This window comes from Astatotilapia calliptera, chromosome 9 (genome assembly GCF_964374335.1).
Source record: "Astatotilapia calliptera chromosome 9, fAstCal68.1, whole genome shotgun sequence".
NCBI lineage: Eukaryota > Metazoa > Chordata > Actinopteri > Cichliformes > Cichlidae > Astatotilapia > Astatotilapia calliptera.
Genome location: NC_137430.1, coordinates 4,320,866 through 4,334,634, shown reverse-complemented (window position 1 = coordinate 4,334,634; position 13,769 = coordinate 4,320,866).

The window sequence follows — 13,769 nt, the reverse complement described above, 5'->3', positions numbered from 1 at the left end:
CTACAGTATATCTATTCATGACACAAAAACACTGTGTAGAATCAGAATCTTAAACCACTCATTACAATGTGTTCATTTTTGTTACAAATCAAAAGGTGTTCATATTTTTTCACTATGTTACTATGTTCTTTCTTGGTTCATATTGAGGAAACATACAGCTGCATTCCTACAAAGAGCACATTCCCAGTTACCATCATTAGGCCCATAATACCACCTATACCAGAGTGTGACAAGGACAGGAGGCTGAGTATATCTTTGCTTTCACACACACTAATTAGGCCACAGTTTTTATTTACAGTAAATATTTTGCTCAGTACTTCCTATTACCATGTTATTCATCCCTCGTGAAAAATACATATTAAAGGCTACCTGATCTGTTGACAGAAAAAAAACACAGTTGCTAATACTGGACGGCGCTCAGGAGAGCGAATTGTCTGCCAATTGGAATATTGGTGGTTTGATCCCTGGCTTCTCCAGTCCACATGCTGAGGTGTCCTAGGGGAAGATAAGGCACCCAGTATTGCCCCATATGAATCCATTGGAGTATGACGGTGTGTATGACAGGTGGAAAACAGTGTATGAATGTGTGTGAGAATGGGTCAATGTTTTTTGTAGAAGTGGGAAAGCGGAATACAGTGTAAATATCACTCGGCTTAATTGTCTTAAAGGTTAAAGTGGCTGTCTTGTGTGATTGTTTGAATTACAGGAAACTATGATGCTACCTGGGGTGGCTGTAGATAGAGCAGGTTGAGCCCACACTGCTTCAGTCATGGCAGATATCATTGGGCAAGATACTAACCCCAAGTTGCTCTGCCATCACAGTGTGAAAGTCAGATAGAAAGCACCTAAGCTTAAAGCATGTTGTATAAAGTGCTTTGCATGCTCAGGTAGAGTAGAAAAGCAAAACAAAGAGTGAGGACATTTAAAAAATAAAACAACCTTGCAAAAACGACAAACTCCCATGTCCTTGCTAAAGTTCTAGTGATAAATGTAACCAAGATCCTTACACCATCATACTCACCCATCCTTTATTTTTGTCTTTATTGGTGTTTCTCATGTGAGATCATGTGCACATTACTTGTAGGATGCGATAAAACTGTTGGTTGAAGGGAAGGCTCTGTATTCCCGAGCTGGCTGGCAGTGGTTCCTCGAGGTTGTTGGCTTTTCCTTGGTTAAATCAGATGCCAAGAAGGTGCTACACCGAAAAACCTTCTAGTAATGTCTTTTGGTTGGTAGCTGATTGTTACCTGCCGATTTTTGGCTTTTTCACCAATCACGAAAAACTGACAAGCAGTTATACAACTTGAAAGAATGCAATGCAAATGGGAAATGGAGATGGTTCACTTTCAAAGTAAAAGTTGTTCTTTATGAAATTTGTTGACTGCAGCACTAAGGCCCAAATTTTTCAGTTTGTGCCAGTTTCACTGCAGCTTGGAGAATAGCTGGCCAGTGTTTGTAGACAAGTCCATCTTTTCCACACCAATACCAATATGGAAGGGGAATACTCATTTTTCCCTCACAAATAGCAGTTGCCAGATGGTTGTGGGCTGGTCTGTAGGCCTGGGTGACTGGCAGATGTCCAAAATAGGGGACTAGTTAATGTCATGTGGTTAATGGTCATGTGTCTACAAAACATGTTAGTATCAAGTATCTTCCTTTAACACTATCATGTAATTATAGCTAAACATCTGAAACAATGTGCATTTTAAATAGTTGCTCCCTTCTCAAAATAAGGACAATATCTCATCTGGTACACGACCAACTATGCCTCACATCCTAGTTTAAAGGAATTATGATTCAGAGGCTCAGTAATCAAGTTTCACTTTATTCTGTTTCCATATATTGTTTTAAAGAGAAAGAGCTGTGCTATTACTCAGGTTCTCAACAATTATGTTATACCTAATCTCTGTGTGGGACCATACTGAGACCCTGTGCTTCAGCGGTAGGGCGAGCAGGGTGGGGATACCTTTCCCCTTAAGCATTTCCGCTGTACAACAGGAGTGTCATTCTTTTTATGATTCATATTGTGTTAAATCGTGTCGGCAGTGTCCTCTGTTTCATATCATGTTTCCTTATAATAGCCTCACAAGCAGTTTTCTGTGCACATGGAAATATGCACTGAAAATACTGAGCTCTTTGTACTATGGCAACACTAGAGATGGGAATTAATAAAAACTTATTGATTCCATTGTTGATATCATTTATTGATTTGATTCCTACCTCTAGGCAACATTCTGGTTTGTGCTGTCAGTTATGTTACCCTCAATGCCAGTCAATCATTTGACCCTTAAGGCCAATTTGTCCTCAAAGGCACAAATCCGAACTCCTTGGCATTTTTTTACACAGAAACCCAGCAATTAAAAAAAGATCAAGGCAAGCTGTTAGACAAAGCTGAATATTTCTAAATGTATTTTTAAAGTTTTGGGTTTTTTTTTTACTAAAGATGCTTTCACATTCATTGTTCATTGTTCATCTGTCTATAGTAGCATAGATGCACTTATTTTTCTAAAGAAACATAATTTTTCTTATCTTTGTAAGCTTTAAACTGCATTTTACGTCTCCAGTTTGATTAAAATTGGTTACACTTTATTCTAGACAGATTAAAGGAGATACAGTATCTTGTCTTTCCATTTGCAAACAAAACATTTGTGAAAGCGAAAGAAGTTCTGAAAAAATCATATACAGTGTTTTTTTTTCTTTGCATATAAAAGAACAACTAGAAAGTACAATAGAGGTAAAATGATTTACTTTTTTTCATATAGATCATATAGGAATCCACCAGCCTGCACATTAATGCAAACTGCTATTAATATCACCAGAAATCCACCCTCCAAAAAATAAAATAAAAACTTTAGTCTGACACCATGTGTTGGATGTAACCTCTTCCCTTTTATTACACTGGCCATAAAATCATCAAATGCCAATGCTCTTGTCTGGTGATGGTGCTGTGATGACTGATAAAAAGAGCAAAAATGCAGTGGCTGCATTGTTTTAAGTCTTTTTGAACTGATTTCATAAAAAACAGTTCTCACATCTTCAAAATTAGTCTTAAAATTGTGCAACATGGCTTGTGTAAACAGACCACACCATCCTTCTAAAAGGATAGTCAGTTTATTGCATGCAGGTACATTCTGAATACTAGTCTGCATACAAACACACACACAAATATTATATTGTCCTGTGTCATATTCCTGCCATTTTCTGTTTATGTATACTTGGAAAGTATTCTATCAGCAGCGCATAAAGCAATATTGAAAGAGCATTTAGCTGATGCTCGAGAGGTTTCAATGCAGCAACTCAACAATGGAATACTGATTTGCTTTCCTTCTCCTTAATAATCAGATGATGTTGAGATGTGTGAATTGCTTGAACTCTGGGGAAGCATCAGTGTGGGCTTTAATCTGCAGATCTATGAGCTGTCCCATACGGTAAAACAATATATTTTAAAATGTATTTCGAAATATATTTCAAAATATACAAAAAATGGCCAAAAATATATGCGCTAAAATACATTTTAAAATATATTTACCACCCACTACAATGCATCATCACCTACTTGTGCATTTTTTTTAGTGGTTGCAAAGTAAGTTTGTGCTGTATGCAATTTTAGATACACAGAAAGTCTTCACTTACTATATACGGCTGTCATAGTGTCCTTATCAAGGGCAGTTCTTCACTCTGCGCTGATCTCAGTTTTGCTCTGTCCTCCTATAAAAAGCATGAACATTTGAGTATCTGACTAGTTTTAGATTTCCAAAAATTTGATATTTGTACAACTAAACATTTGAACTACAATGATATGCTATTGAGAGATACTTTTATGGGTACCTTTTGGTAAAGAAACTGGTGACAGAGAAGTAGGCTTTTTAGAATACTATTAGCTAACCGTTTGAACTTACTTTCAAAGCTGTTTACCTTTTAAATTGCTGTGGATCAAAACCTCCAGTGGGGAGGCAGCCATTGGAAGAACACACACCACTGAACCTGAAAATAACAAAAACAAACAAACAAACAAAAAACAGAACAATATATAAGAGGGTAATAAATCTCTTCTGAAGCAATATAGTTCATTTTGGGTGAAAAACAAAACATTCCTCTAAAATATATATACTGACATCAGCAATCCACATCATGATTGTAATTATTTCCGTCCTAGTCCATCTACTGCTCTGTGCACGTGTCAAGCACTACGACTGTATCTATGCATATAAATTCACCATATATATCCTGCAAAAATGTCTTGTTATGGTCAAAAAAGGCCAACGAAAAAGGCATTCAAAATAAATAAATAATAATAAAAATAACATGATGTAATTAAAATGCACAACTTACATTAAGGACATCTGCATTTGTATCCACAGGCTAAAAGTAAAACAGTAAATGTGTTAGTAATAGTCCGGGTGTTTGTAAAAAACAAAAAAACAAAAACGAGGCAGTAACTGTGACTCTTCTAGTCGGATGCAAAATGCAGAGATTTAAATTTACATTACAGTACTGCATGTACAGGTAGCTGTGTTGTGAACTGTAACTGAATATCAGAGAATCTCAGAGAAATTAAATGTATTTATTTTTTGAATTTATCAATCATAAAATGTTTTGTAGACCTGTTACGATAACAACTTTTTGTTGGTCTGTATATTGCCCCATAAACAATTGCAACAAGTTATGTCATTGTCATTTTAAGATGATTTTATGTCTTTGAATGTACAATCATAATATAACACCATAATAATGCAAGATCTACACACTTTCAATTGACAAACCAAAATCTAATTCTTAAAGTATTTAGATCATTGAAATTAGGAATCAAAATATTAGATACCTTAAAAACTTGTATAAATAGTAAATTTTCTAACAAAGAGAAAACAATGTTATTTAATGTTATGGTTTTGTTATTATTATATTTCATTTTTGTAACAAATACTTACTTTAGGAGGATGGGAGAGGGCAGCATGTGCTGACTGATGTTTGCTAGGTTTATATGATTGTAAACTGCACAAAAACAACAACAGCAACAACATTAATGATAACGACAAACAAAATTACTTAGATTTATGTAAATCTCACATCAGGAAAATCTGCATTCGATTTCATGGGCTGAAATAAATAGGCAGGAACATTACTGCTAAACAACCAAAAAAACTCCAAAAAGCCTAAAAATGATTAAAAAAGGGAGGAAATGTGGAACATTGTAATTAGTGAATATTAATAAAGCATAACTATGCTTTGTTTCTAAGCTTGGTAAGTACTCTGTAGCCAGAAGGAGAGGTGGGATTTCTGTGAAAGTCAAATTAAATGAGAATAGGTTTTGACAGTTATTGTATATAACAAGTGTAAACAGTTTTATTTGTAATTTTTTTCCCTTTCTGAGAAGGCAGAATAATAAGAAAAGGCAAAAGTACATCACTATATAATTAATTAAGTTACATATTTTGATTACCAAATTATGGAAGCGTGGAGCTGCCACCCAGGCAAAAGAAAAATAGAGCTATATCACGTTATAACGTGAAATGTTTATTGTTCTAACATTATCCTTTTCATGTCTGTGAAGGTTCTCAGTCATCCAGGTCATCGTAGTCAAAGGAGCTTGCAAAGAAAAGCGTCTGGACTTCTTTAAGTTGCTTGAAGACTAAAGCAACTTAAAAAACAAATTCTCAGAACTGAAGAAGCTTCTCGGATGAGAGGTGAAACGTCTTCAAGCAACTTAAAGAAGTCCAGACGCTTTTCTTTGCAAGCTCCTTTGATTATCCTTTTCATGTTTGTATAATATAATATCACGTTATTACAATATACATAATTATCACGTTCGCACAATATTGTACAAACGTGAAAATTATGTATATTGTAATAACGTGATATTACATTGTTCAAACGTGAAAAGTATATTGTACAAACATGATATTATATTGTTAGCACGATATACTTTTCACGTTATAACGTGATATACTTATATTTCTCTTTTGCCTGGGTGGCAGCTCTACGCTTCCGTGCCAAATAAGCGAGAAAAAGTAATATTACATTTGAGAAAAGGCACCTGCTATCTTGATGATGGAGGCTTCGTAGACCGGCCACCCGCCTTTTGGCTCCTTTTCGCCACTCCACGAAATAAAGGTCCGTTTCCTCCATGCCGGCTAATGTTACAAAAAACATCTTAAAAAAAATGGTAATATTCTGGCAGCTGGGGCGCCAAAATACTACCGTAAAATAACAGAAAATAACTTCCTCATAAAAATACAGTTATTTCCAGTAATGAAAATACAGTTTGTTGCCCTAATTTGACATGGGATTCTGCCTTTTCCAAGTGCTTTTAGACATTAAATTAGGAACATTTTAACGTGATCAAACAATGAAATTACCTATAAACAAGGTCAATGAATGTGGCAATATGAATCATAATACGTAAATGTACAGCAATATACAGTTAACAGTTGGTTTAAATAATAAGGGATTGCATGCCCTGGGACAGACTGACAGAGGCAAGGCTGCCATATCGCACCATCGGCCCCTCTGGCCATCACCAGCAGGCGAAGAGTCTTGACCACGGACACAATACTGAGAGTGTCCGAGCCGGGGCTCGAACCGGCAACCTTCTGATCACAAGGCAAACTGCCAACTCTTGAGCCACGATCGCCCTAACTAGCAATGATAATAATACTTATGTGATGTAACACAAGCTTATAGGAATCATGTTATATATTTTTCCATAGTATTACATTTGGATTTAACAGATCATTCTCTCACATAACAGACAAATATTTGTGAAATCATGATACATTTCTGAATGTATTTTTACAATCTAAATATGCATATGCACCAAAAAATATATTTAAAAACAAGTAAATTGTGTTTTACTATATTTACAGTGATGTTATGTTATTTTACCTTTGACATGTAAAATCACAGTCTACTTATGTACATTTAATGATACTCTAGAAAGACGGTACAAAACTGTATACTTTGACATTACTATTTTTTGGAACAGTGCAGTGCTTCAGTGCTTGAGAATCTTTCAAAATATATGTGAATGGTTTTCGTTCTGTCACTTGTCTTCTTTCCTCTGCAGGAACTTTAAACTTCATAAAGTCTAAATGCATTTGTTCTTTCAAAATCACTGAAAGGTATCTAGCATTGTCATAGGTGGCAGCCACATTTAGACAAGCGTTATGTTGTAGCACTGCTGAAATTGTAATGGAAATGTCTCCACCAGACAACCTCAGTTAGACCATTCACAGTTGAACCTACGATAATCCCATGAGAGTGATGCTCAACATGAGATACAAAAGAGGTTTGGCTTTAGAAGGTGATCGTTGAAATGTTTGTAAAACTGTTTGTAACTTTGTTTAAATGTGTTTTTATATAAGCATCTCCTATAGTTATGTGGCCCAAAAATGCTGGAAAAAAGTATGAAATTTCAATCCACATCTATGTAAGTATATAGCATACATGTTCGAAATAAACTCTTTTATCTTATATATCTTTTATCTTTATCTTATCTTTTCATCTTGAAATGATATTTAGACCATCTGTTATTTCAGCTTTGCTTTTTTTTTTTAAACACTTTGGAAAGCTATGATCTTTCTGTCTTCCTCCTCAGACACTACTGTTTCAATTTATTTATGTGATTTCCTTCTTCTTTCTAGCGTTAGAGGAAGTTTCTCTCTTACAACACTGTCAGCTTCATCTGGGGATAAACACGTTTGCTTACTGTATATATAGGAATATACATGGTAGAATGCAAATAATATTAATAATAATACATTTTATTTGAGGGTGCCTTTTTAAAACCCAAAGTCACCTTACAAAGAAAAAAAGATATCAATAAAACAATAGATTAAAATACAAAACAAAAAACAAATACAAAAAATAAAACAAACAAATAAATAAACATGATTTGACAGCAAGCCAGTTTTGTATGTACAATGTATATTGGTTGCACAAGACTGTTGGTTTAGATTGAGTTAGATTCAAGAACATTGTGGTAAGAGCAGAATAGGCTGGTCCTCATCTGTTTCCAATTTTGCACATACAGTTGTTTTTTGCGCAGGGTAACAACATTTCTGCTCAAATATTAGTAAATCCAGGTGCCTATAATATTTTTCTACTATAAATTACAAATAGGTTTGTCTGTTTCAGTATATGAAAATGTAGCTGTTAAAGCTGAAGTATGTAACACAATGTCAGAACTGCCAGCAAAAGTCTATCATTTTTACAGTGACATTTACCGTACACACAATCACTGTCAAACAAAGCAGTCATTCACATCCGTGCATTGCCTATGTTTTTTCACAGTGGCTTTAAAATTTCCATTTGCTGGAGGAAAATATACATTATCACTGCTTGAATTAGCTGCCAGGGGGTAAGTGGGTACCACAGTGGTGATGGAGGTCAGCACTGAGGCATAAATTACATATGGATTTCTTGGGTTTGCCCATAAACTTTTCGCATCCAGTGCCCCAGGGGGAAGAATGTATGGATAAAACTAATTGTACTGTGCTCCTTCCTGTCAGCTGATGAATTAATTTCCACCTGCTGATGCTCAGCTAGCACAGCTAAACACTTGAGCAACTCATTATGTTGCCATGCACCCTAGGGACAGAATCATTTTGCATCCAGTCAAAATAAAGCTAATGCAATAAAATGAAAGACAGCTATGGCAGTGAAAATCGTGCATGTTAGTACGGAGTATCTTCTGAAGTACCAGGAATTTCCAAGCATTTAGTTTGTTGTCTCAAAGTTAATGAACCAAACGCAGGATTAGAATTAGAAGATCAAAAGAGTGAGTGAGCAAATGATATATAGACATTAGTATTAGTTAATAACAAGGCCTAGGATATCTTTGACAGGATTTGAACAGATCATTTTGTAGTCAGTGAGTGAGGTGGAAGAAAACTGTGCAATCTGACCTGATTGAGAGTAGATCTGAACAGTGTTTAGAACAGCGAGGTTTGTGGGGTCATCAAGAGTGATCGAAGGACAGTAAAACCATCAACCACCACTAATGGTGACTGGCTTTGTCATCGACTGAAAGGAGCCTTGTTGCAGAACAATAGATTTTAATATTTTCACTGAAAAGAGGCAAATGTTTGTCTCCACTGCTGATCCACTGATGGTAGTTCAACCACATTGACTTTAACAGTAACTTGAACTTAATTTGCATTTGGTGCTAAAGCATCCCTCTGTGCTCTCTGCTATGTGTCTGACTACGTTTCTGCAAAGCCCACAGCTACCACTTAGCCTGTCCAGAGGAGCCGAATATCTATCAGCATTATGAAACCAAACGTTTGATCAAAGGATTTGGGATTATCAAGAACTTGCAATTTAGAGTGTAAAAGAAGCAGCTGATAGGTTGAACTGCTAAAACTGTTTCGGCTGACAAAGTAGATAAGACTCAAGAAGAGTGCAGGGGAGAAACCCACAATACCATTTCCATAGTATTAGAGTGTGTGTGGGTGTGTTTGCATGCACGAATATCTTTGTGAATGCCTTGAGCATTTTCTGCAATAAGACAGACTATCTCTGCCCCATTTAACATTCCGATGTTTTCAAGCAAACAGGTAAAATGACTAATTTCCTTGAAGCAAAGTGTAATTTGTTGGAAACCTTATTAAGATCCAAATGATTTGTCTTTTTTTATTTAGTTATTGCCCAAACTTAACCTCTTGATGAGCTTTTATAAATATCCACAGAGATCAAAGCAACAGCCTGAAGAGCTCTGTGCGACTTGCGCTGCACTCTCACTTTTCTGAAAGCCAAATTTTAAAGAGTGTCAGTGGAGAAGAGCTTGACACCTTTTGTCAAAGGGGAATAGAAGCGTGAAGAAGTGGTAATTTTACTAAATGATTGTTTCAAAGTGTTCAATCTTAGAGGGAAAAAATGCACAATGTGAAGCAGGTGAAGCAGGGATGTCATCCAGAATGTTAAATGGGACCTTTTGTTGCTCATTTCCTACTCCATGTTTTTATTCAAGGACTCTGCTGGAGTAGTTTTGAATAAAAACTAAAATATCCCTATGTATCTTATGCTGGGTTTTGCTGCTCTTTAGCTCATCCACTGTGTAGCCTCATATATATGAGGGGATCTGCTGGAGCCACTCGCCAAGCTTGGGGGTCACTGCAACAAATGCTTCGATTACCACTGGGACCACTGTTACCTTCACCCTCCACATCTTCTCGAGCTCTTCTCTGAGCACTTGGTACTTCTCCAGCTTCTAGTGTTGCTGTCACTCATTATGGCTACATCGATCACTACGGCCGTCTTATCCTATTTGTCTACCACCACTATGTCCGGTTTGTTAGCCATCATCATTTTGTCCGTCTGTATCTGGAAGTCCCACAGGATCTTAGCTCGGTCATTCTCCACCATCCTGGGGGCATCTCCCTTCTGTATGCTATGCCGGCCACTTGGTTATGGCAAGTGGTTATGCTATGGTTATGCTAGCGTCTTGCACCCTGCTGTTATGTGCTGGATTGTCTCAGGGGCATCTTTACACAGCCTGCACCTGGGGTCTTGCCTGGTGTGATTGCTCCTCCTTCTTGGGTTTCTGCTGCCTGAGGTATTCACAGAGCATGCGGTTGGTCGTGGCCTGATGTTCCTGATATATTCATGAATGTTTGGTGTCTCATCCTGGACTGTGGTACTGACCCGCCCTCCTTCCTTCCACTTAGCGTACAGTCTCAATGTGCTGAACTTGGGGTGAAACCCTCCATGCATGGTCAGGAGCTTCCTGGTCTTGATGTCAGTGGCTTCTGTCTCCTGTGGCCAGCTTATTATCCCAGCAGGGTACCTGATCACAGGCAGGGTGTAGGTGTTGATAGCCTGAATCTTGTTCTCACTATTCAGCTGACTCCTCAGGACTTGTCTGACCCTCTGCAGGTACTTGGTGGTTGTAGCTTTCCTAGCGGCCTCTTCCTGGTTTCCATTTGCACTTGCTCATGATACTTGTATATATGGCAGATATGGTTCTAAGGCTTACATGTACATACCCAGTTTTCACTGAAAATCACCTTTGTAACATCCATCCATCTGCTTATCAAATTTGGGGTGTTGGTGGCGCTTCTATAAATTATTATATGCCAAAAATAATGAGATAATAACACTCAACTAAAAAAATTGATTGTATGATGCTGTAATACTTTTATCTTCAATGACCTTTTATAAAGCAATAAGAGCTGGTGTACAGTTGTTAACACTATAACATAACTGTCATCATATTTAATGATCTACAGTATAACTTCAATGTGATGTGACACAACTGGTCAAACAGCGATAAGTGGAAGAGCGATTTCATCCTGACTTCTTAAATGTTTAAGAGCATCTTAAGTGCATATTAATTTAATTCAAAAAAAATTTAATTATTATTTTAAGTGCTGTGATTATATTTTAAGCTCTGAACTCAGTTAAAGTTCATTAATGTTATACTGACAGCAGTACAGGCTTCAAAGTATATTGAATCTCTGGTTCTTTCGTTATTTTCATGGATACAATAAAATTGTACCATGTGTATAATAATAAATGCTTTACAGAAAATATGTGCTCAGCTATTTTAAGATATTTATGGGATATGGATGAGGAAAAGTCATGGCCACCTTAGGTTTGGGTGAAAATGGCCTGAAGCACACACATGAATCAAATGCAAAATGATTGAAAAAGAAGAAAAGTTTTGTTTTTGAATGACAAAGGGTCTGACAATCTAACCAAGATACAGTGGAAGGACCTGAGGAATCATCCAGTCGGGTGATGGATACTGATGGAGCAAAACTAGTTTTGGACAGAAGAATAGTTCAGTTGTCTTCATCGTCATGCAGATCACATGAGCACCTGGTGAGAATTTCTGATAGAGATTGCTGCTGCAGAAGGAGGCCTTACAAGTTCATTCATTTTTTTCACACCTGCAGTCTGAGTAATTATGGACAGGAACAGCACAGGTGTTATAAGTTCAGTTTTTTTATCTTTAGTGCAAAATCACAACAAAAATCACTTCAAGACATTTTATATTGTAAGGTAAAGACCTCCAACAGTAAAGGCTCATAGAGCGACCCCCTATATCACCCGATGAGCAAGCACTTGGCGACACTGGGAAGGGAAAACTCCCTTTTAACAGGAAGAAATGTGAGAGCAACGCTCAGGGATAGGCAGCCAACTGCCACGCGTAGATCAGACCTCATTGGGTGAGTAATAATTTACTGAGTAACCCCAGAGACTTCATAAGTATCCTTGGCGAGTCTAAATGGACTGCTTCTTATATTTTATACATCATGCCTCTTTCATACAATGACTTCTTACTACTCAGAAGTGCTTTCTATCTAGCATTCACATTCTGACAAAAGCATTGGAGATCAACATGGGGTTCAGAATGGCATGCAGACTACAGCAGCCAGGGACTGAACCACCAACCTTCCAAATACTAGAGGACTCAGCACCAACTCCTGAGCCACAGCCACAGATACAGATACAGTCATCACTGAGGCAGAAATGATATTTCAACAATTAGAGCAGGCTAGATGGACCGCGTTTGTTTACTTCATGCACTCAGCTACAGCATCCCGATATCATCACAGGAAAGTGAGAGCATCAACTCCTTCCTTGGCTCCCCAGTGGAGCATGGTAATGAAAACCATAATGCAGAACCTTAAAACACAGGATACGGCAGTTGAACCTGCAACAGCCACATATGCCTCTGGCTGGGATCTCTTTCCAAGATGTGTACACTGATGATCAAGCTTTGAATGTGTACATGATGAAGCCTGTTTCAACATAGAGGAAGGAATGCCTGTTGTCTTTTAGCCAGACTAGTGATGATATGGATTAGCTGTCCCTGTGTCTATGCCCAGTGTTCTCTTTCTTCCTATCGTCTTGCTCGCCCAAACATACACACACACAAAACTCTGTTTCTGCTGCTTGCTTTCTTCACAGCGCATGCAGCCCTCTGGCTCAGCTCGCCAGTGTGGATTATGGCCCTCTCACGGCTATCATGATCTTACACAAACAACATTTGTCAGCTCATTTATCACTGTTCCCCCCAGTTGTCCACTCTTGTCTATTCATCTATGCTCTATTTCTGCATCCCTGCCTCCAGGGTGAAAATGCACGCTACCTCCACAACTGAAAATAACCCCCAAAAGTCCCCTTTGATATTTACGCAAATCTGCAAACGTCAACAGGGATAAGTGATGCTTGAGTGACTTGCTAACACCCATTGTGTTTTTTGTAACAAGACATGATGCAAGCGCCTAGTGGAAATTTGCCATCATATCATCATTTGCATTGTCACTTTAGGGAAGGATTATCCATCTCTGAGTAAAAGTTATTCCAGGGATTTTGCACTCAGAGATGGGCTGTCTGAGGCTCACTGGGTCAGGTGCTGAGGTGTGAGCTATATACTCACACTTTGATAAAAGTCAGTGCTCACAATGGAATGAAAAATCTCTTACTGTCAGCCAGCAAGTGCAGACTTTGCAGCTTTAAAAGGTAAGGTTGGTTACTTTCAATAAATGACCTGACTGACCTTGGGGTTGCACCCTCTCTGATCCTCTGACAGCTGGACATGAATGTAAGGTGGGGGAGTGTAGCCTCCAAGTCAAAGTCTTGGCTGAATACCCTTTATCATACTAACAGACCTGGTAAGCACTTTCTACTGTTATGAATGAGTGCATGCATTCTCTATAACCAAACCCCTGGTTATACAGAATGCATGCACTCATTCATAACAGTAGAAATATACATGGACCTAAAGTGCATTTAGGTCCATGTATGGCTGTGTAGCCATACAT